General features: G+C 47.4%; 1 long non-coding RNA gene across 1 annotated transcript; it reads right to left on the bottom strand.

The window, feature by feature from the left end:
* Positions 1-15,678: 15,678 nt before the first annotated feature.
* LOC137545023 (uncharacterized) lies at positions 15,679-22,062 on the bottom strand. Its single transcript, XR_011025970.1, has 3 exons — positions 22,008-22,062; positions 18,383-18,452; positions 15,679-15,797 (listed from the first exon to the last, which is right to left on the bottom strand). It is a non-coding gene; the product is annotated as an uncharacterized lncRNA (long non-coding RNA).
* Positions 22,063-22,341: the final 279 nt, after the last annotated feature.

The raw sequence follows: 22,341 nt of genomic DNA, 5'->3' as shown, positions 1-22,341 counted from the left end.
CATTTAAGTGTGACAAACATGCAAAAGAATAAGAAATCAGGAAGGGGGCAAATAGTTTTTCACACCACTGTATATATATATCTACCGGGCCACACAGTGAATCAACGAAGAGGACCTGGGAGGACAGCAAAGGACCTACAAGACTATGAGGGTTGGAAGTTTCCAAATTTTGTCACATTACTGCCATAAACATGAATCAATTTTATTGGAATTCCAGGTGAAAGACCAATACAAAGTGGTGTACATGTGAGAAGTGGAACGAAAATCATACATTATTCCAAATATTTTTCACAAATCAATAACTGCAAAGTGGAGTGTGTAGTAATTATTAGTAATTATTCAACCCCGAGTCAATACTTTGTAGAACCACCTTTTGCTGCAATTACAGCTGCCAGTCTTTTAGGGTATGTCTCTACCAGCTTTGCACATCTAGAGACTGAAATCCTTGCCCATTCTTCTTTGCAAAACAGCTCCAGCTCAGTCAGATTAGATGTACAGCGTTTGTGAACAGCAGTTTTCAGATCCTGCCACAGATCTGGACTTTGACTGGGCCATTCTAACACATGGATATGTTTTGTTTTAAACCATTCCATTGTTGCCCAGGCTTTATGTTTAGGGTCGTTGTCCTGCTGGAAGGTAAACCTCTGCCCTAGTCTCAAGTTCTTTGCAGACTCCAAGAGGTTTTCCTCCAAGATTGAATATATAAAGTCAGCGCAGGTCTATAGTAATACAGCTTTCGTCATTTTCCGGTATACAGGATCTTCGAACAAAAAGGTAAAGAAGCAAGGCTTACCAGATTCCAACAACCCACATTATAAGGTTGTAAACGAGTTTGATAGATGGTCCGCAGAACTTTCAAATGGTGTTTCACCAGCGATGTTGCACACCACAGATTCCTCCGGAATATATTAGATATCCTGAGGTCGCAGAGACTCGCCAAAGAGGAGTCCAGTAGGATAGTGACATCAGGGGCGCTCCTGAGCATAAGCAGTACAGCCCTCTGCCTAGAGCGCCACAAAGGTCAAAGGGCGATGTATTTTGACCCTTTAACCTTCCCATTACATGGCCCCTTTAAGACAGGAGAGCTCCTTCGGCAGGGTCTCGCGCTGGCTGCGTGATACACTTCCCCTCTCAAGCAACGGCTGTTACCCTTGCCGCTGGCCAATCAGTGAAGAGGGTGGTAGGCTCCGCCCTCTGCACATGTTGTCGGAGGAGAGCGGGAAGGATGCTTGTGAGGCAGGGAAGGGAGAGAGAGGAGAGAGGCGCTCTGCAGGCATGGCTCACCCTGGCTCCAGTGAGCATACCTACAGTGAGTGCTTCTACCCGGTGGACCTGCAGGAGGGCCCTTTGAAGTAGGTGAAAATCGACAGTCACGGGCGAAGCCACGCCCCTGCCGTGAAAGCTCCGCCTCCATCCATCTTAGCTCCGCCTCCCCACCTGGTGAAAGCTCTGCCCACACCCAGTAAAAGCCTGTCACAGGAACATTGGAGCTATATGAAGAGTTGGGAAGCCCAGGCAGGTAAGATGGTGCCTCTCTAAAAACAGTATCTCACTCCCTGTGACCTCCCCCACCCCTGACAGCACCCTGTGACCTCTCCCCCTTGCCCAGCAGCACCCCGTGACCTTCTCCCCCACCCCTGACAGCACCCTGTGACCTCTCCCCCTTCCCCAGCAGCACCTCGTGACCTTCTCCCCCACCCCTGACAGCACCCTGTGACCTCTCCCCCTTCCCCAGCAGCACCCCGTGACCTTTTCCCCCCACCCCTGACAGCACCCTGTGACCTCTCCCCCTTCCCCAGCAGCACCCCACGTGACCTTCTCCCCCACCCCTGACAGCACCCTGTGACCTCTCCCCCTTCCCCAGCAGCACCCCGTGACCTTTTCCCCCTACCCCTGACAGCACCCTGTGACCTCTCCCCCTTCCCCAGCAGCACCCCACGTGACCTTCTCCCCCACCCCTGACAGCACCCTGTGACCTCTCCCCCTTCCCCAGCAGCACCCCACGTGACCTTCTCCCCCACCCCTGACAGCACCCTGTGACCTCTCCCCCTTCCCCAGCAGCACCCCGTGACCTTTTCCCCCCACCCCTGACAGCACCCTGTGACCTCTCCCCCTTCCCCAGCAGCACCGCGTGACCTTCTCCCCCACCCCTGACAGCACCCTGTGACCTCTCCCCCTTCCCCAGCAGCACCCCCTGACCTTCTCCCCCCACCCCTGACAGCACCCTGTGACCTCTCCCCCTTCCCCAGCAGTACCCTGTGACCTCCCCCCCACCACTGACAGCACCCTGTGACCTTCTCCCCCCACCCCTGACAGCACCCTGTGACCTCTCTCCCTTCCCCAGCAGCACCCTGTGACCTCCCCCCCCACCCCTGACAGCACCCTGTGACCTCTCCCCCTTCCCCAGCAGCACCCCGTGACCTTCTCCCCCACCCCTGACAGCACCCTGTGACCTCTCCCCCTTCCCCAGCAGCACCCTGTGACCTTTTCCCCCCACCCCTGACAGCACCCTGTGACCTCTCCCCCTTCCCCAGCAGCACCGCGTGACCTTCTCCCCCACCCCTGACAGCACCCTGTGACCTCTCCTCCTTCCCCAGCAGCACCCCGTGACCTTCTCCCCCCACCCCTGACAGCACCCGGTGACCTCTCCCCCTTCCCCAGCAGTACCCTGTGACCTCCCCCCACCACCACTGACAGCACTCCGTGACCTTCTCCCCCACCCCTGACAGCACCCTGTGACCTCTCCTTCCACCTCTTGAAGTACCCTGTGAACCCCCCACGCACATAGCAGTACCACATGACCTTCTCCCCCCACTCCCAGGCTGTACCCTGTGATCTCCCTTTACTCAGCAGCACCCAGTGATTTCTACCCTCTTAGCAGCACTCAGTGACCTCCCACTAACCATGGTAGCACCCAGTGACCTCTCCTCCTTACCCCCCAGCAGCACCTAGTGACCTCTCCCCCCCCCCTCCAAGCAGCTCCCAGTGTCCTTCCCTACCCCTTGGCAGCACCCAGTGACCTCTCCTCCTTACCCCCAGCAGCACCTAGTGACCTCTCCCCCTTACCCCCAGCAGCACCTAGTGACCTCTCCCCCCAGCAGCACCCAGTGTCCTCCCCCACCCCCTGGCAGCACCCAGTGACCTCTTCCTACCCCACAGCAGCAACCAGTGACCCCCCCCCCCTCCCCAACCATCTCCCCCCAGCTCCCAGTGACCACCTACTCCTTGGCATAACCTAGTGACCCCTCCCTCTAGCAGCACCCAGTGACCTCTTTCTACTTTCTATGCCCAGCAGTATCCTGTGACCTCTCCCTCCCTCCCCCCCCCCCCCAGTGACATTTCCCTACACCCTGGAAGCACAAATTGAGCCTTTCCCACTCTTACAGCAACCACAGTGACCTCTTCCCACCCACCCCCATCAGCCACCTCAACCACTCTCTTCCCCCAGCAGCAGCCGCAATGACCTCTCACACCTCCCAGCAGCACCCACAGGTGAATTTTCTCACCTTGACGCCTCCCACAGGTGACAGGATATCTGCAATTGATCTGTTCTGACATGGTATCTGCATTTGATCTGTAGGGGACATGGTACATGTAATTGAGCTGTGGGGACAGAATATCTGCATTTGATCTGTGGGGGACATGAATGATACCTGCATCTCATCTGTGGGGACATGGTATCTGCATTTGATCTGTGGGGACTTGGTATCTGCATTTGATCTGTGGGGGACATGAATGATACCTGCATCTCATCTGTGGGGACATGTTATTTGCATTTGATCTTTGGGGACATGGTATTTGCATTTGATCTGTGGGGGACATGATATCTGCATTTGATCTGTGGGGAAATGGTGTCTGCATTTGATCTGTGGGGGACAGGATACCTGCATTTGATCTGTGGGGGACATGATATCTGCATTTCATCTCTGGGGGACATGATATCTGCATTTGATCTGTGGGGGACAGGATACCTGCATCTGATCTGTGGGGAAATGGTGTCTGCATCTGATCTGTGGGGACATGATAACTGCATTGGATTTGTGGGGACATGGTATCTAATATCCAAACATGTTTTGAGGTGGCCATGTTATCTGCTGATTTGGCTGTTTTTATTTAATGACATTATTTTCATGGTATTATATTAAATGGGATGTGTTGTAGTTGATAAAATGTAATAAACCCACTTGCATATTCTATACTGTTTGGTACTGGGCCATTTAAAAATGGCAGGAAGTGCATTTGATGGACCCAGTTCAAATAAAAAGTACATGGAAAGTAAATATTAATATTGTAGCATTTCAGTGTCATGATACCCCCACTCCAGTCCTAGCCTAACAGGTGGTAACATATTTACATATCCCATAATGCTTGTGAAAAAAGTGTTCTGCAATGAAAACCGTCTTGCTTGATAATCTGATCCTGCAATGTGACTGACATGATACCTTACATTGTTCTGTGGGGACATGATGTTGGGACTTGTAGTGTGGGTGCTGTTTTTTGTTTTGTTTGAGGCACATCGTGGCAGCATGTGCCGTATGGCATACGGAGCTGAATCATCCACAAGGCAGCTGCCTAGGGCCTGGTGAGAGTCTAGGGGCCTGGTGGATGCAAGGTCCTACCAAACCTACCTAAATAAGCCAGGAGACAATCAGTGTAGGGCAAAATGTGTTATCTTGCCTAGGGCCCCAGTAAAGTGTTCTATAATGTGTGTTATTTATCCATTTTTTTATTATATGTGTGTGTGTGTGTGGGGGGGGGGGGCACCAAAGGATTTCTTGCCTGGAGTGACAAAAAGGCTAGAAGCGCCCCTGAGTGACATGAAAGAGATGTACGGCACATCTAAGTGTAAACCGTCTTTATTACATAACAAGTAAAACAATTTAAAAACAAGGATAAAAGAAACTCACATACAGGGCCCGTGCACTGGGAAACCCGAAAAAGTAGCGCGCATAAAATGGTCAATAGAAGACCTCAAATAAAATGGTGCCGCCTGTCGCCTTCCCATTTGCAGACTTGAAAGAGGTTTTCCTCCAAGATTGCCCTGTATTTGGCTCCATCTATCTTCCCATCAACTCTGCCCAGCTTCCCTGTCCCTGCTGAAGAGAAGCATCCCCAGAGCATGATGCTGCCGCCACCACCATATTTGACAGTGGGGATGGTGTGTTCTTAGTGATGTGCATTGTTAGTTTTCTGCCACATATCGCGTTTTGCATTTTGGCCAAAAAGTTCAATTTTTTTCTCATCTGACCAGAGCACCTTCTTCCACATGTTTGCTGTGTCCCCCACATGGCTTGTGGCAAACTGCAAACTGGACTTCTTATGCTTTTCTGTTCACAATGGCTTTCTTCTTGTCACTCTTCCATAAGAGCTAACTTTGTGCAGTGCACGACTAATAGTTGTCCTATGGACAGATTCCCCCACCTGAGCTGTAGATCTCTGCCATGGGCCTCTTGACTGCATTTCTGATCAGCGCTCTCCTTGTTCAGCCTGTGAGTTTAGGTACACGGCCTTGTCTTGGTAGGTTTACAGTTGTACCATACTCCTTCCATTTCTGAATTATCGCTTGAACAGTGCTCCATGGGATGTTCAAGGCTTTGGAAATCATTCTGTAGCCTAAGCCTGCTTTAAATTTCTCAATAACTTTATCCCTGACCTGTGTGATGTGTTCTTTGGACTTCATGGTGTTGTTGCTCCCAATATTCTCTTAGACAACCTCTGAGGCTGTCACAGAGCAGCTGTATTTGTACTGACATTAGATTACACACAGGTGCACTCTATTTAGTCATTAGCACTCATCAGGCAATGTCTATGGGCAACTGACTGCACCCAGACCAAAGGGGGCTGAATAATTACGCACACCCCACTTTGCAGTTATTTATTTGTAAAAAATATTTGGAGTAATGTACAGTGGCGTTTCTACCACAAGGCGCAGGGGGGCGCGGCGCACCGGGTGCCAGACAGCCAGGGGGGTGTCGCCACGACCCCCCATAGATGCCGGACTCAGGAGGGGAAGAGCAGCGCTAGGAGGAGGGCTGACAGCAGGGATAGTGGCGGGGAGGGAGGACATATCCCCCCCTCCCTCACCTGGGTCCCCTCCTTCTGCCTCTCTTCTCCCCCCTCAAAATGCGGGCAGCGGGCCGGGGGCAGTGGTCAGCGAGCAGGCGAGCGCGGAGAATACTCACGTTACGTCCGCGTATCAGCCTGGAATGCTGCATCGCCGTCACATGCCTCTTCTGCGCCTCCAATCATTGGAGGCGCAGTAGAGGCACGTGACGGCGACGCATGTTCCAGGCTCATACGCGGAAGTAATGTGAGTATTCTCCGCGCCTGTTTGCTGCCCGCTGCCCAAATTTTTTTGGGGGAGGGGAAGAGGCAGAAGGAGGGGACCCAGGTGAGGGAGGGGAGAGATATGTCCCCCCCCTCCCCACCGCTATCCCTGCTGTCACCCCTCCTTATAGCTACACGGAGGGTGGGGCACTATACTGGGGGCAGCTAAACTGGGGGCCACTATACTACCTAAACTGGGGGCCACTATACTGGGGCAGCTAAACTGGGGGCCACTATACTACCTAAACTGGGGGCCACTATACTGGGGGCAGCTAAACGGGGGGCCACTATACTACCTAAACTGGGGCCACTATACTGGGGGCCACTATACTACCTAAACTGGCGGCCACTATACTGGGGGCAGCTAAACGGGGGGCCACTATACTACCTAAACTGGGGGCCACTATACTGGGGGCAGCTAAACGGGGGGCCACTATACTACCTAAACTGGGGGCCACTATACTGGGGGCAGCTAAACTGGGGGCCACTATACTACCTAAACTGGGGGCCACTATACTGGGGGCAGCTAAACGGGGGGCCACTATACTACCTAAACTGGGGGCCACTATACTACCTAAACTGGGGGCCATTATACTACCTAAACTTGGGGCCACTATACTAGCTATACTGGGGCCACTATACGGGGGGGCACTATACTACACTGGGCCTGGGGGTCACTATACTAGCTATACTGGGGGCAACTATGGGGGCCAGTATATTACCTATACTGGGGGGGGGGCACCATACCAGCTACAATGGAGGCTACACTGGGGGCAACTATACTATCTAAACTGGAGGGCAGCTGTACGGGGGCCACTATACTAGCTACACTGGGGGCAGCAGCTATGCTGCCTATCCTGGGGGCAACTATACTAGCTATATTGGGGCAACTATACTACCTTCACCGGGGGCAACTAGCTACCTATACTGGGGGCAACTGCTAGCTACCTATACTGGGGGCAGTGGCGCCCTCTAAAATTCTCCAAGCACTCCCCCCCCCAGCGTGAACTGACTTTCAGCATCTAATAGATGCCGTGTCAGTTCACCGCAGCGGCAGAGCAGGGCTATAGTAAAATGTCTGAAGCCCTGCTCTGGAGACTTTGGGAGTTTCAGTTGCTGGCTGCAGAGAATCGTGGGAGCTGCGCACCAGACAGAGGCCGGAACAGGAGCTCTGCTGCAGGTGAGTAAATGTTTTTTTTTTTTTAATTTATATTAGCAGCCAGGTGTAGCGTTTATGTTCTGGCCAGGTCTGCTGCACGATTGAAGTGTTTTCTGGACTGGTCTGACACACGTTTGCATGTATTTTCTGGTCAAATCTGCTACATGATTGCATGTATTTTCTGGTCAAATCTGCCGACATGATTGCATGTATTTTCTGGGCAAATCTGCCGACATGATTGCATGTATTTTCTGGGCAAATCTGCCGACATGATTGCATGTATTTTCTGGGCAAATCTGCTGACATGATTGCATGTATTTTCTGGGCAAATCTGCCGACATGATTCCATGTATTTTCTGGGCAAATCTGCTGACATGATTGCATGTATTGTCTGGGCAAATCTGCTGACATGATTGCATGTATTGTCTGGGCAAATCTGCCGACATGATTGCATGTATTTTCTGGGCAAATCTGCCGACATGATTCCATATATTTTCTGGGCAAATCTGCCGACATGATTGAACGTATTCTCTGGGCAAATCTGCACACATTGCGTTTATTTTCTTGAGAAAACCTGCACAAGTATGTTAATTTTCTGGGGAAAGGGTCACCAAAACTTGGGTCCACTGTCTTTACGTTGCACTTTTAAAGGGAACCCGAGGTGAGAATAATATTGAGGCTGCCATATTTATCTCCTTTTAAGCAATATCAGTTGACTGGCTGCCGTGCTGGTCCTCTGCCTCTAATTCTTTTAACCATAGACCCTGAACAAGCATGCTTGTTTCTGGTGTGATTCAGTTCGCTACTGCAGCCAAATAGATCAGCAGGGCAACTAGTATTGTTTAAAAGGAAATAAATATGGCAGCCTCCATATCACTCTCACCCGGGTTCACGTGAAATTACAGTTAGCTCCGCCTTCATCCGGTCATGGCCACGCCCATTTTTTTTGCCGCGGCGCGCATGTTGTAGCGCCACCCATTTTTTGCCCCTTTACTTTTTTTGGGGGGGGGGGGGGGTCGTATAATACCCTGCACCGGGTGTCAAATGCCCTAGGTACGCCACTGATAATGTATGATTTTTGTTCCACTTCTCACGTGTACACCACTTTGTATTGGTCTTTCATGTGGAATTCTAATAAAATTAATTCATGTTTGTGGCAGTAATGTGACAAAATGTGGGAAACTTCAAGGGGGCCAAATACTTTTGCAAGCCACTGTATATATATATATATAAAAAAATTTAAACAATACTTTTTCTATGTAAAATGTACATGCCATGACAACATTGTTCTGGCCTCTGCTACAGTGGCTGCAAAAAATACAATTTATTTGAAAATAAATAACCTTTTTGTATGTGTAAAACTGTACCATCATGTGCAGAGCCAAGTCACCGCATTTCTTGTCACTCAGTGTCACTGCGGCTGTAAAATATATATATATATGTATGTATGTAAAATGTATATGCCATGACAACATTGATGTGGCTGCAATAATGCAATCAAAACTTTTTTTTTTCAAAATTCAAAAACTTTTTGTAGGTGTAAACCTGTACCATCATGTGCAGAGCCAAGTCACCACATCTCTTGTCTGTCAGTGTCAACGCGGATGCAACATACTTTTTTTTCAAAACAATACTTTTTTATGTAAAATGTTTATACCATGACAACATTGTTCTGGCCTCTGCTACAGTGGCTGCAATAAATAGATTTTTTTTTGTGAAAATAAATAACCATTTTGTATGTGTAAACCTGTACCATCATGTGCAGAGCCAAGTCACTGCATTTCTTATATTTTTTTTATTTTTCTAAAAACAATTTTTTTTTATGTAAGGCCAGAAACCCACTAGGAGCGAATTTCTGAGCACTTTGCGATTAGAAATCTCTCCTAGTGGGTTTCTGGCCTCACATGTATATACCATGACAACATTGTTCTGGCCTCTACCACAGTGGCTGCTAAAATAATGTTTTGGGGGGGAGATAAATAACCTTTTTGTATGTGTAAACCTGTACCATGTGCAGAACCAAGTCACTCACTGCATCTCTTGTCTGTCAGCATCCACGCAAATGCAACATATATATTTTTTTCATAAAACAATACTTTTTGTTATGTAAAATGTATATACCATGACAACATTGTTCTGGCCTCTGCTACAGTGGCTGCAAAAATACAATTGTTTTGGAAAAAAAAAAACTTTTTGAATGTGCAAACCTGTACCATGTGCAGAGCCAAGTCAATGCATCTCTCGTCACTCAGTGTCACTGCGGCTGCAACGTTTATATTTTTTTTCAAAAAACAATACTTTTTTTATTTAAAATGTATATGCCATGACAACATCATTCTGGCCTCTGCTGCAGACGTTCATACATGGCCACAACGTGCCTTGCAGAGATTCAGCAGCAAAACAACATGTTAGTGAGGTGTTTAAAGGGACTCCGACTCTGCATCACCTTGCATTGTTTTATTTTGTAAGAAAAGGGGTGTGATTTTGGGCCGTGGCCTGTGCTGATGGGCGGAGTTTAGGGCACAGGATCTTCTGTGCCTATAGATTCCTGAGCTGCAACTCTGGCCCTGTACATACCACAAACTCTGTATTACATGTTAAAATAAAGTAGCTGAAAGTATATTAATTAACCATGGGGGAGCTGTGTAACCCAGTCTTTAAGAACAGCAGAGCCTGCAAACAGCCTGAGAAGTTGGCCTTTACCACTGCGAGTACCGCCAGCAATTTGTGCTGGTTGGTGGAGACTGCTGGTTAGTTCAGTGCCGAGTAACTGGGACTCTACTGTATCTTGATATCTGACAGTGGTGGTTTTGTTCTGTGGGTTGTTTATGCATGGTTAAAAATACAAATTGCTCTTCCATATTACACCAGGTACCATCAGCTGGCAGGTGTAGCAGGACCTCATTTTTTTTTGTACTAAACCTGGACAAATCTGAACTAAATTGTCCTCAATTTTATCTTATCTCTGGCATTTTTATTCAGAATACGAATCAGAATAGATTTTATTCACCAAGTACAGGTTGTCGTACAAGGAATTATTTTTTTGCACACAGTTCAGCAGACTTGTTACATGGGCATAAAAAAAACACATACATGGGTACACATAACTCAAGGGGATAGTATATGTACATATTACAATTTACAGTTGGCATTGCACTGTGTGGAGTGTCACAGTGGAGGTTGCTAATTTGGGGGTCAATTGAGTTTAGGTCCAGGACAGCTTGGGGTAAGGAGTTTCTGTGTCTGCAGGTGCTGGTGGAGAGGCGACACGATGGAGGTAGGTTGAGGATAGCGGTTGCCAGGGTAGGAGGGATTGTTTTGCAATCCTGTCTGCCCTGGTTTGCAGTCTGGAGGAGTACAGGAGGTCTTGAGGTGGAAGGAGGGACCCGATGATCTTCTCAGTGGATTTGATGACTCTTCGGAGCTTGTCCCTGGCTGATGCTCCCACGTGCCATACAATGATGAAGCAGAGTATCGATGCGATGATGGCGGAGTAGAAGTGAGTCAGAAGGGAATGAGAGATGCCAAACTTTTTTTAGCTGGTGCAGGAAGAATAGCCCTTGCTGAGCATTTTTTCTGTGTTTTTGAGATGTTTGTGTCTTTAGGTTGCTTGAGATGGGGGTACCCAGGAGGTGAGTGTTAGGGTCTCTAGCAAACTCAAAGCCCTCAATGAGGACTGGGGAAAGTTTAGGTGGGTTACTCCTGAAGTTCATGGTCAGTTCCACAGTTTTTGTTCAGATGAGGACAAGTTTGTATTGTCCTTAAAAACCAGTTGCAGATCCTCTCAATCTCCTGGCGGTAGGCTTGTTCACCACTCTTGTCCAAGAGGCCTATGAAGGTGGTATCATCCATGAACTTGATAACCCTGATAGATACCTAAATAAGATCTTTTACTAATGCACATTCTCATCTCTCCTAGCTGACTAAAGTTGGAATAGTTATTATTTTCATGGGAGCTTTCATTTTAATTCCCCCCCCCCCCCACAAATTTGACCTTCCCTCATATCTAAGTAGGGATGGTCAATGAGATGCAAACAACCAACTGATGAAAATTTCATTTTAATGTTATGCAGCCTGCCTGTGGACCAATCAAATGCAGAGGGTATTGAATTGAACACTAAATGGTTATAACCGTCTCTGAGCTCCAGAAAGAGATCAATGTTTATACTATAGAATTATATAATTTTAAAGCACTGAGCCAGACCTGGTGAAGTCTACTTTCATGCGCACACACAGGCATACACGTGTACACACAGACACACGTTTGTACATATGTATTATATATGAGTGATTTTATGTTTTCTATTGATTGATGACAAAAGGGATATGGAGTTGATAGTCTGGGCTTACTATGCAGTTACTGAATAAAGTCATTACTCCTGAGAGTCTTTAAGAATGATGGTGATTTGATGAATGCCTATATGCATATGAAATGATGTATGGAGTCTGTAAAGGAGACTTACCCATATGCAATTTATTTTGTCTCCTGAGTTTTCTTCTAGGAGAAAATGTTCAACTTCTTTTTAAAATAACTTTTCTGTACTTTTCAATTGAAGGTAGAGTAAAATGTACTATCAAAATTAGTTTAAGTATTTGCTCGCTACCTGATGGTTTAAAAAGCATTTTATTGCCAAGGTGTGAAAATATCACCTGGGAGAAACCTCAAGAGATAAAGTTGTTTGTTTACACCTTCCTCCCAGGTCCTCCTATATTTGCCTGAGGAAGCAGATGGCATCCTGCAAAATGCGGCAGAGATATGGGCCCATATGCAATTTACTTTTTCTCCTGAGTTTTCTCTTAGGTGATATTTTTAAACTTATCAATAAAATGCCTTTCAAACTTACAGAGAGAAAGAAAATACTCTAAATAATTTTAATAGTACCTTTTCACCAACTTTTTGGTACTTTTTTTTTTAGTTGAAAAGTCCTGGAAAGATATTTTAAATCAAAGATGAAAAGTTATCTCTTAGGAGAAAACTCAGGTGAGAAAGTGATTTGCATACGGCCCCTGGAGTTCTTACATGTTCAGTAAAAATGTACCTTTTTTTCAAAGGCCTGTTTGGGTCATCAACCTGGAGGCAAGTACACCTCTACTATCTGTTTAACCAGTTTCTAATGTATTTTATCCTTGCTGGCACCTCTGATATATCAGTATTTGTAGCCCCTCCAGAGTTCTTCTAAGAGACACACAAAAGTGAAAAGGTTTAATATCTCCTGAAAACAGCAAGAGACGTGGGCCCATATGAAAGTCACTTTATCACCTCAGTTTTCACCTAGGTGATATTTTCTCAAGTTGTACATAAAATGCATTTTAAATTACCAGCAGGCAAAAAAATACTCAAAATGATTTTGATAGTTTTTCAACTGCTTTTTTTGTACTTTTCCAATTGCAAAATACTGAAAAGTTATTTTAGGTAGAAGATGAAAAAGTCTCTCCTAGGAGAAAAGGAGAAAAAGTGGATTGCATATGGGCCGTAATGTGCAAAAAATAGCTATGTGTGGAATTGTCTTTATTTTTTTTTTACACTCTGCTTTTTCTGGAATGATAAGAGTTGCTGTTAAGCACTAAAAGTTGGCCCTTTCCAGGATGACAACCAAAATCTAAATTTCCTATTTTAATATTTGTTACTGTCCGGACTTCGGCTTTACTCCAGCAGCTATAAGAAGGTCAGATAGCAGAAAATGACTAGCCCAACGACCAGGTGACTGGCAGCCAGTGCCACCTTTCTACTAGAATCCATTGCAGTGTTTGTGTCTAGTGTTCTGATTTATCCAGGACCATTAGTGCTAGATGTCTCTACCTCTGCACCCACCATCTGCAAGACAGACACATCCATTTTCCATGAAATATTCTGTGGCCAACCCACCTGCGTTGCCGTGGGCCACCCCAATTAAGTCACAAGTTCCAAGCTGGGGTGGGCCATGGCAAGCAGATGGGAGTGACCACAGAGCTTCAGAAGACTAGAAAAACTGCCACATCGGTTCTGCCGAGGACCACTGAGGAGGGAGGCAGAGATTTTAGCTTTATTAAATTACGTGTAAGCGAGCGAGTTATTAAACCTACCACCTGCCTATCCTTTCAGCAGTAAGAAAGCCTTATATTTCAGGCTCTGTATTCTTCATTTTGTTGTTCTTCTCTAAGAAAAATAAAGTCGCTTCTTCTGGAGACCTTTTTCTGTTTTTGAAAATGGTTCATCACTCCTGAAGAGTCTTCAGTTGTAAAAAGCAGTAGGGTAGCCATCAGTAAAAGCAAGAAGTTTTGATTCAGGATGATACCATTTATTGGTTAACTTAAGAGAATAAGAGCAAGCAAGTTTTGTGCGAGTGCTTGTTCCCTGCAAATCTCTCTTCTCGCTAGATGAGGCCTATTGGTGTGATGGAGCAACTAGGAAGCCACTCTGTGGCCTACGATTGGCGTTGGGTAGTCGCAAAGTGGTTCAGTTAGCTAATAAATGGTATCATCCTGATTCAAAACTTCTTGCTTTCAGTTGTTGTAAGTAAAGGCGAGTCTCAGACATTTCAAATGTACAAGTCAATTACCTAGACTGTTGGCTGAAGTAGGATGATTATCAAAACTTATTCCCAAGAATCAACTTCACTCATTATAATGAAGATGTTGCTCCCTGGGAGCAATGGGATATCCTCTAGAACAGAAAAAGGAGTCCAGCTGAAGCCACCTACTCATGTGGACAATTTTCTCACCTCATGTCTAACCAGGGCCAGTGCTAGACTTTTTGCTGCCTGTCTGAGGCAAACTTGTGAGGATGTTCCTCCTCCTCAGCCAGGACAGCAGTGCCACCTCATATCTTCTTCTGTGCAAGTCAAATGAAACACTGCTGATCTCCTGCCTCTCCCCTCCTCACTCACTGTCAGACTCTTCACACAGCACAACAAGCTGCTTTTCCCCAATGATGACCTCTTCACCTCGCTCTCCTCTCGCTTCTCCTCCTACTCTGGCTGCATGCTATTACAAAAATGCTGCCACTGTAATCTCTGCACCTGATGAAAATGTCACCTTGCTTTATGAGAGAACCGTCCCTGTGTCCAACTATTAAAGTGAGAGCTGCTCACAGACAGGTTTATTACGCTAGTATTGTCACCGATATACATTGTATATACATTTATCCTGAAAATGTTACTAATATAAACCCCACCTTTTAACCTGGTATAATCCGTTACTATTAAGTATAATACAGAAGAAATGAAACATAAAACAAAGTGAAGGCGACTGCATTTTATTGTAGATAATAAAAGAAGAGGGCAGAGCTGATGGTAACTCAATTAGGTGACAAAAGGAAGAGGTTGTTCACTGTGCTGAAAAAGTAGTCGGCGAAGCCCAATGGCCTCACCGGTTACATGAGTAAGGCCCAATGCATTTATCTCACCGTTTATATGGGTGAAGCTCAATGGAATGGGCTTACCGGTTATATGGGTGAGGGTCAATGCAATGGTCTCACCAGTTTTATGGGTAAAGCCAATTGGTCTCACCTAATGGGATGAGCTGTTTGTCAAAGATACCACTGAAAGCAGTATCCCAATTTAGGTTGGGTGTCTGCCAAGCATTCACTGTGTCTGGAGGACGAGAGCTGATTAAGGAAGGAGGAGGGAAGGGGAAGAAAGGATATGACTGACACAGTGAATAAGTAGAAGGAGCAGGCAATCGGGGATGTGTGGCTCTCTGACAATGCACAGAGAGGAGGGCGCAGTCAACAGGGAGCCCGAAGTGCCACTCGACTTCTAAGCACGGTGGTTGGGGAAGAGGAAGAACCGTAGGGCTTACAGCTGTTCCCACTCCACTTTTACCATGCCCAAAAGCCAGTGACACTCGGCAGCTGACTGCTTTCTCGTGCCAATGCCAGTGCCACACATCCCCGATTGCCCGTTTCTCTTGCTCATCCAGTGTGTCAATCGTATCCTCCCCCTTTTCCCTCCTCCCCCCCCAAATCAGCTAACACACTCCAGGCACAGTGAGAGGTTGGCAACCACCCAACAAGTCATAAATTGGGACAAAAAGCCCTCCCGCACAGTGAACCTTGTCTTCCTTTTGTCACTCAATTGGAGAGGAGAAATGATGTTATGGACTTTAGCACGGAGGAGAGGAAAAACCCCCTGTGGAGGAAACCTCTGAGGTACCAAGGCTAAAGTCCTGCCCCCTTCATGGGCTCTCCTCTGCTTCTGCCCTCTTCAGTCGCACTCATAGCCAATTGGGGGGGGGGATTTAGGTGTGCTCCATATGAACGGATGTTACGCCATCTGCCCTAATCCAGGAAGCGTCCATACTTCTTCACACACTGATTAGGACTAGAAGAGATCTAGAAGAAAGAGAAAAGATCAAACAGTTAGAACATTTCCATAGAGTTTGTTTGCAATAAAAGACATAAGCACGTCTAAAATACTAAAGTAGAGTGATTGGGTGACACAGTAAAGTCTGAAACAAACGTGCAACTGTGGTTGCCCCTAAACAGTCATTTGTGATTTTTCTGGCACCTTTTGTAAATGTCTATCCATGGATAGCCCATTCGCTATCCACTGCTGCAAGAGGTGGTAGCTTGCTCCTGCTGGGGGAAAGGCTGCCAAGAACGCTTATACAACACAATGTTTGTCAAAGTGTTGGTAGATCTGGCTAAATATATAAATAACTACTATCCAAACTCTGGTTAGTTTTTAGGAAACATTACCCAAAGTCTTCTACACAATAGCAAATGTGAGCATCCATAGCGTGGTTATGTGTGTACTGTCTACTCTACATAGTGTGTTTATAGCTCATTATAGGCATACCATGCATTCACATTACACACATCCCACCCACAATACTGCTCATGTTCTATTGGTCAGCCAATATATACTGTAGTGGTCATCCTCCTTACCTTATAGAATTCCCAGGTGTCTAGTGGTCCTCCTCCTTCCCCTATACAATTCCCTGGTGTCTAGTGGGTCTCACTTCCTACCCTACACAGTTCCCTGCTGTCTAGTGGTTCTTGTCCCCTACCCTATAAAGTTCCCTGGTGTCTAGTGGTTCTTGTCCCCTACCCTATACAGTTCCCTGGTGTCTAGTGGTTCTTGCCCCTATTCTATACAGTTCCCTGGTGTCTGTCTAATGGTTCTCACGCCCTACCCTGTAAAGTTCCCTGGTGTCTAGTGGTTCTTGTCCCCTACCCTATACAGTTCCCTGGTGTCTAGTGGTTCTTGTCCCCTCTTCTATACAGTTCCCTGGTGTCTGTCTAATGGTTCTCATGCCCTACCCTATAAAGTTCCCTGGTGTCTAGTGGTTCTCACGCCCTACCCTATACAGTTCCCTGGTGTCTTATGGTTCTTGCCCCCTATTCTATACAGTTCCCTGGTGTCTGTCTAATGGTTCTCATGCCCTACCCTATAAAGTTCCCTGGTGTCTAGTGGTTCTCGCTCCCTACCTTATACAGTTTCCTGGTGTCTAATGCCTCCTTCCTCCCCTATACAGTTCCCTGGTGTCTTATGGTCATCCCTCCCCTATACAGTTTCTCGGTGTCTAGTGGCCCTTTCCCTCCCCTATACAGTTCCCTGGTGTCTAGTACTTTCCCTCTCCCTCCAACATATGGCTTCCCTGGTGATGTAGGGTTTCATCTTCAATATATATTTCCTGATAATCAAGAGTGGACCAAACATAATGCTAAGTGAGGATACCACTTGGGTGCCAAATTTGATGGCTCTGCAGGCCTGCTTCTGAAGGGGGATTCGCTCTGGCTGGCGCTGGGCTGGCGGCGCAGAGGGGCGAAGTCACTAGCATGTCGTTCCGGATAGGATATGAGGGCTGTTAAAAGCAGCCGGTTACTGACTGCGGTGAGCCACGCCTCCTGAGGAAACGAGCAGACGCTCGTGAAACATTGAGGCTGTAAGTGGCATCACCGCTTGTTCGCTTGGCTGCCCGACCACCCCACTACACTGGACCCGGTGCTACCGAAGCATGTCTCCTCTCCCACCTACAGAAGGAACCACTGGGATCACATGGCAGCTTGCCTGAGGACATCAAGCAGCAGTCTATGGTGAGCAGCTTACTCCAATACATGCCAGCAAGCACTGGAACTGTTTATGCTTAGCTCGTGTTGTCGAGCTGATCTGCTTGTCTGTGCCTTAAACCAACGGACAGTGTTTTGACGTTTGGATTTGCTGTGTTTGCCAGCTACAGGCCTGCATGTGACAGTATTGCTTTCCAGTCTATGCTGCTGATTTCTACTTTGCACCACTTACGGCTGTGTCCCTTGAGGAGATAAACAGACTGTCACTCGTTATATGGAGTCTTAATGAACAGACTGCTTGTACAACAATTACTATGCTACACCGCTTCTGCTGCTTTTTGGCTTTAGCTACCTCTCTGCTGTAACGATATGGACCAGTGGCCGGACTTACATATTGAGGTTAATAGGTTGCAACCTGATTAGGCACATTTAGTGTCTTCTTGCTTTTGGAGCTCCACTAACATTATATCAATATTATTACGTTTTGTGTTGCCCGGTATATCTGGTCTAAGTACGTGTGGTTGGATGTTGAGTCTGCTTGATGGGTTGTTGGGATCAGTAGGGGTGGCGATTGGGATATGTGGCCAAGCCTTTTTAATAGATGCTTTTTTTGATACAATAAAGAATTATACGATTTTTACAAAGATTTGTATGATTTTGTTTATTGGTGTACCATTCACCGCTTATTTTCCTTCCTACTTGGTTTTTCCTGATTCTGGCATATATGTCCTAGAGGTTCAATTATTATTGTGTCATATGAAAATGTAACATAATTTTGAGAGACCATAATGATCACCAATGATTGTGCCGGGTGACAGTAATACACTGTACTATACTGGTCATCACTCATCAAGCTACTATGATTAATATAGGAAAGATCAGTAATAAAGGTCATAGCAACATACCTAGTCCTTGGATTGCACCTTAGTGCAGGGAAGGAGGAGGTTAAGCATCCTCCTCAAGGCTCCAGCTAACCTAGGGAAAAAAGAAAAAAAAAAAAAAAGGTAAGTTTGAGACACAAGAGAGACAACAAAATGGCTACAGATGATCAATGAGATGCAAATTATTTCACTTTGATATAAATCCTCTGTTAGTTTGCATAGCTTGGAATTGGACCTATGAAAGATAGTAGTAGTAGTAGTAGACAGTGTTGCTTGCAAATTGACCAAATGACCAAAGTCCTTTTCACATTGAAAACACCATTTTTGTTTTCACGTTTCTTCCTAAAAAAGTACGCAAATTTTTCTGCGTTTTCACCTAAATAGCAAATAAAAAAAAAAAAAAACAAGTGCCAAATTTTAGACCAAAATAGCAATTTTCAAAAATAACTGCAATATTCGAAATGTGCTTTGCACGAAAACGCAAAGTCATTTTTTTTCTCTTTAAAAAAAAAATAACATGAAAAGAATATGGGCATTTTGGCTCATCGCTGGCTGATGATTTTGCCTGGTCAGGTTCCCAGTGACATACTATTGCACAAAGTTATTACCATTTGCATCAGCTTGAAATATGCATCACACTCATCATCTCTACCAAACACAGCCGGCAGGAAACTACTGCAGAATAAAAGCTTCTCAGCAGCACCTCTGATACAGCAAAGTCCTCAGTATCCGGCACCGGCGGGGATCGCCTGTGCCAGATACATGTGCTTGCCGGTTGCTTGGGCAACCGGCTGAAATAGCACAAACCGCCCCCCCCTGAAGTACTTACTGAGCCTCCCGTGATGTCTGGCAGTCTCCCTCACAAACCTCCCCCCTGAAGTACTTACTGAGCCTCCCGCGATGTCTGCCAGTCTCCCTCACAAACCTCCCCCCTGAAGTATTTACTGAGCCTCCCGTGATGTCTGCCAGTCTCCCTCACAAACCTCCCCCCTGAAGTAATTACTGAGCCTCCCGCGATGTCTGGCAGTCTACCTCACAAACCTCCCCCCTGAAGTACTTATTGAGCCTCCTGTGATGTCTGGCAGTCTCCCTCACAAACCTCCCCCCAGAAGTACTTACTAAGCCTCCCGTGATGTCTGGCAGTCTCCCTCACAAACCTCCCCCCTGAAGTACTTACTGAGCCTCCCGTGATGTCTGGCAGTCTGCCTCACAAACCTCCCCCCTGAAGTACTTACTGAGCCTCCCGCGATGTCTGGCAGTCTCCCTCACAAACCTCCCCCGTGAAGTACTTACTGAGCCTCCCGTGATGTCTGGCAGTCTCCCTCACAAACCTCCCCCCTGAAGTAATTACTGAGCCTCCCGCGATGTCTGGCAGTCTACCTCACAAACCTCCCCCCTGAAGTACTTATTGAGCCTCCTGTGATGTCTGGCAGTCTCCCTCACAAACCTCCCCCCAGAAGTACTTACTAAGCCTCCCGTGATGTCTGGCAGTCTCCCTCACAAACCTCCCCCCTGAAGTACTTACTGAGCCTCCCGTGATGTCTGGCAGTCTGCCTCACAAACCTCCCCCGTGAAGTACTTACTGAGCCTCCCGCGATGTCTGGCAGTCTCCCTCACAAACCTCCCCCCTGAAGTACTTACTGAGCCTCCCGTGATGTCTGGCAGTCTCCCTCACAAACCTCCCCCCTGAAGTACTTACTGAGCCTACCGTGATGTCTGGCAGTCTCCCTCACAAACCTCCCCCCGGAAGTACTTACTGAGCCTCCAGTGATGTCTGGCAGTCTCCCTCACAAACCTCCCCCCTGAAGTACTTACTGAGCCTCCCATGATGTCTGCCAGTCTCCATCACAAACCTCCCCCCTGAAGTACTTACTGAGCCTCCAGTGATGTCTGGCAGTCTCCCTCACAAACCTCCCCCCTGAAGTACTTACTGAGCCTCCCATGATGTCGGGCAGTCGCCCTCACAAACCTCCCCCCTGAAGTACTTACTGAGCCTCCCGCAATTTCTGCCAGTCTCCCTCACAAACCTCCCCCGGAAGTACTTAATGAGCCTCCCGTGATGTCTGGCAGTCTCCCTCACAAACCTCCCCCCTGAAGTACTTACTGAGCCTCCCGCGATGTCTGCCAGTCTCCCTCACAAACCTCCCCCCGGAAGTACTTACTGAGCCTCCCGTGATGTCTGGCAGTCTCCCTCACAAACCTCCCCCCTGAAGTACTTACTGAGCCTCCAGTGATGTCTGGCAGTCTCCCTCACAAACCTCCCCCCTGAAGTACTTACTGAGCCTCCCGTGATGTCTGGCAGTCTCCCTCACAAACCTCCCCCGTGAAGTACTTACTGAGCCTCCTGTGATGTCTGGCAGTCTCCCTCACATACCTCCCCCTGAAGTACTTACTGAGCCTCCCGCGATGTCTGGCAGTCTCCTTCACAAACCTCCCCCCTGAAGTACTTACTGAGCCTCCCGTGATGTCTGGCAGTCTCCCTCACAAACCTCCCCCCTGAAGTACTTACTGAGCCTCCCGCGATGTCTGGCAGTGGCCCTCACAAACCTCCCCCCTGAAGTACTTACTGAGCCTCCTGCGATGTCTGGCAGTCTCCCTCACAAATCTCCCCCCTGAAGTACTTACTGAGCCTCCCGTGATGTCTGGCAGTCTCCCTCACATACCTCCCCCCTGAAGTACTTACTGAGCCTCCCGTGATGTCTGGCAGTCTCCCTCACAAACCTCCCCCCTGAAGTACTTACTGAGCCTCCCGTGATGTCTGGCAGTCTCCCTCACAAACCTCCCCCCTGAAGTACTTACTGAGCCTCCCGTGATGTCTGGCAGTCTCCCTCACAAACCTCCCCCCTGAAGTACTTACTGAGCCTCCAGTGATGTCTGGCAGTCTCCCTCACAAACCTCCCCCCTGAAGTACTTACTGAGCCTCCCGTGATGTCTGGCAGTCTCCCTCACAAACCTCCCCCGTGAAGTACTTACTGAGCCTCCCGTGATGTCTGGCAGTCTCCCTCACATACCTCCCCCTGAAGTACTTACTGAGCCTCCCGCGATGTCTGGCAGTCTCCTTCACAAACCTCCCCCCTGAAGTACTTACTGAGCCTCCCGTGATGTCTGGCAGTGGCCCTCACAAACCTCCCCCCCGAAAGTACTTACTGAGCCTCCCGCGATGTCTGGCAGTCTCCCTCACAAACCTCCCCCCTGAAGTACTTACTGAGCCTCCTGTGATGTCTGCCAGTCTCCCTCACGAACATCCCGGCCAATCTCATGAAATTGGCTCCTGACTGGCTCACAGAGCTCTGCCATCATAGAGAGGCTGGGGTGACGGGTGTGCGCCGTAATTGGCGGCAGCAGCGATTCCATGCAGCCAGACGTCAGCAGGCCCTGGTATTTGGCACCAATGGTCTCTGGTCCTTAAGGGGCCAGAGACCGCTGGCACTGAAGCGGTTAAGGTTTGCTTGCTATGCAGTTTTGTTCAGCTTTTTTTTTTTGGGGGGGGGGGGGGGACTTTTTATAAGTCTTGCTTTCTACACTATGTCATTATGCTTGCAAACCTTCCACCTCTTCACAAAGACCCTACATGAGAAGTATGTAAAGTCAATAGTATAAATGCTAATATGCTACTGGGGCAGAAATTGCAAGAAACATATTTACTTACTGGATCCTTGGTCTCCACCACGGACGTGGAGGATAAGGAGAGGGTAAAATGAGTGGGCTATCCCTAGATAAGGAGAAAAGAAATACATAAATGTTACTTAATGTAATTCAAGCAGCTCTTATGCACAAGTTATATTGTATTAGTAGTAAAGAAAATTCATTTTTATCTCAAACTCTTCCCACCTAACTTTAGCAGCAAACTATAGAGTTACAGGATCCCGTATGTTCCCCGGTGTATTCTAACCCTGGAGAATCTTTGCGAATCTCCCCCATTATGTCCTCTGTAACTAAACTGAGCATTAGGATTTCTTCATTTGACTATATGGTTCAAGCAA

This window comes from Hyperolius riggenbachi, chromosome 2 (genome assembly GCF_040937935.1).
Source record: "Hyperolius riggenbachi isolate aHypRig1 chromosome 2, aHypRig1.pri, whole genome shotgun sequence".
Taxonomy (NCBI): domain Eukaryota; kingdom Metazoa; phylum Chordata; class Amphibia; order Anura; family Hyperoliidae; genus Hyperolius; species Hyperolius riggenbachi.
Note: the sequence above shows the minus strand (reverse complement) of the source record. Positions and strands in the feature narration are given on the sequence as shown.